The 2,611-nt window shown below is 50.5% G+C and overlaps 1 pseudogene; it reads left to right on the top strand.

The window, feature by feature from the left end:
- The first annotated feature begins 666 nt into the window (after positions 1-666).
- LOC110596252 overlaps positions 667-2,611 on the top strand; it is a 2,516-nt pseudogene continuing 571 nt past the window's right edge.

Here is a 2,611-nt window from a genome sequence, read left to right as displayed (position 1 = left end):
TCTCTCTCTCTCTCTCTCTCTCTCTCTCTCTTTCTCTGTGTGTGTGTGTGTGTGTGTGTGTGAGTTTGAGTCAGGATCTTTCTCTGCCTCTCAGGCTAGATTGCAGTAGTACCACCATAGCTCCCTATGACCTTGACCTCCTGGGCTCAAAGTGATTCTCCTTCCCCAGTCTCCAAAGTAACTGGAACTACAGGCACCTATCAACACACCAGGCTAATTTTAAAATTTTTTAGCAGAGATAGGAGTCTTGCTTTGCTGCCCAGCCTGGTGTCAAACTCCTGGCTTCAAGCGATCCTCCTGCCTTGGCCTCCCAAAGTGCTGGGATTACAGGCATGAGCCACCACACCTGGCTGGTTATCTATTAAGTGTATGTTATTTATTATAAGGAGGAGCAGGTGAGAGGGGTCAGTGAAAAAAAATCATCCTAACTGTATGAAAAATGTTGAAGGCATGTTCCCTTCCTGGGAGAAATTCTGCAAATCCCAAGCCCCTTACTATATGTTAGGGGGAGGGGGTACAACAGAGAGAAGAGCCACAGAGCTGTGCCCTCCAGCAACTTCTGGTCCAAGCAGCATAGCACAGAGAACTAGACACATGGCCTGCACACCTGGAAAAGCCAGGATTTGCCCGGATAATACAACAAAACTTTCTTAGGAGCGGATAGAGATGGGCTTGCAAGTCCTAGTGAAGTCCTACATCCAGCAAGACCTGGCCAAGTCCCAGGATGCCAGACTCCAGGATGTCAGACCATTGGACAGGTGTTTTCTCTGGAGGTTTCTTCCTTCCTCTTGAGAGAAGGGAAGGTGGGGAGGGTGACAACAGAGAAACCTGGTTTCTGCTTCCAGTTGGCCATCTGTAGGCAGGTCAGAGACTCTCTAGGACTGATTTCCTTATCTGAAAATGAGGCTTTGGGCAGTGCATTGTGCTGTTCCATGGATCTATCTCTTGCTTCAATGGTGTTTGGATGGAACAGATCAGGGGACTCCCTCTCATCTGGTCTCCCACTGCCCTCTGATTTCCTCTTTAATTGCAACCTCTGAGACCATCTTTTCATCCACCTCCTGCCTCTAGCACCAGCAAACATGCTTTTCCCATTAGCTTCTTCTTGCTGACCAAGCTCCCACATTCACCAGAATTATTCCGCCGAGGTGGAGGCAGCTGTCAACTGCTTGGTCAGTTTGCATCGGCAGGCTTCCTGGGCTTCTATTTAGACCCTGATGATGTGGCTCTGGAAGGCATGGGTCACTTCTTCTGTGAATAGGCCAAAGAGAAGCGTGAGGGTGCCCAGCGTCTCTTGAAGATGCAAAACCAGTGTGGCGGCTACGCCCTCCTCCAGGGTATCCATAAGCCGTCTCAAGATGAGTGGGCTAAAACCCTGGATGTCATGGAAGCTGCAATGACCCTGTAGAAGAACCTGAACTAAGCCCGTTTGGATCTTCATACCCTGGGATTAGCCTGCACAGACCCCATTTATCTCTGTGACTTCCTGGAGAACCACTTCCTAGACGAGGAAGTCAAACACATCAAGAAGATGGGTGACCACCTGACCAACCTCTGCAGGCTAACTGGCCCAAGGCTGGGCTTGGCGAGTTATCTCTTTGAAAGATTCACAACCAGCTCGGGCAACTTGGTGAGATCTTGTCTCTACAACAAAATAAAAATTAGCTGGGCGTGGTAGCACGCGTCTGTAGTTCTGGCTACTCGGAAGGCTGAGGTGGAAGGATCGCTGGAGCCCAAAAGGTCGACGCTGGGGTGGCTGTGAGTGTGCCATGGCACTCCAGCCTGGGTGAAGGAATGTGACTCCAACTCAAAAAAAAAAAAAAAGATTCACTAGGGACCCATTGACCTCTAGGGCTGCTCTCAAAGTACCAGGGCATCTGCCTGAGCCTCCCCCTCCAGCCACTAGGCAGCTTTTTTTTTTTGAGTTGGAGTCTCACTCTGTCACCCAGGCTGGAGTGCCATGGCACACTCATGGCCACCCCAGCGTCACCCTGCTGGGCTCAGGTGATTTGCAGCTTTCCAAGTAGCTGGAACTACAGATGCGTGCTACCAAGCCTGGCTAATTTTTATTTATTTATTGTAGAGACGAGGTCTCGCCAAGTTGCCTGGGCTGGTCTTGAACCCACAGGCTCAGGCAATCCATTTGCCTCGGCCTCCCAAAGTGCTGGGATTACAGGCTGAGTCGTCGAGCCTGGCCTACAAGGCAGCTTTTTAACAACCCTGGAGCCCTCTCCCAACCCCTGGACCAAATGAAAATAAAGTTTTTTGCAGCAAAAAAAGGGGGGAAAATGAGGTTTTGCATAAAAAAGAATGAAATCATGGCCTTTCTAGCAACATGGATGGAGCTGGAGATCATCATTCTTTTTTTTTTTTTGAGTTGGAGTCTCACACTGTCGCCCAGACTGGAGGGCAGTGGCACGCTCCCAGCCACCGCAACCTCGACCTGCCAGGCTCCGGCGATCCTTCCGCCTCAGCCTTCCAAGTAGCTGGAACTACAGGCACGCGCTACCACGCCTGGCTAATTTTTTACATTTATTGTAGAGATGAGGTCTCGCCAAGTTGCCCAGGCGGTTCTCAAACCCGCGGGCTCAGGCAATCCACTCACCTCAGC

Source organism: Carlito syrichta, unplaced genomic scaffold (genome assembly GCF_000164805.1).
Source record: "Carlito syrichta isolate Samal-C Ts95f unplaced genomic scaffold, Tarsius_syrichta-2.0.1 Scaffold103330, whole genome shotgun sequence".
Taxonomy (NCBI): domain Eukaryota; kingdom Metazoa; phylum Chordata; class Mammalia; order Primates; family Tarsiidae; genus Carlito; species Carlito syrichta.
The sequence above is the reverse complement of the archived record's forward strand: the minus strand, read 5'-3'. Positions and strand labels throughout refer to the sequence as shown.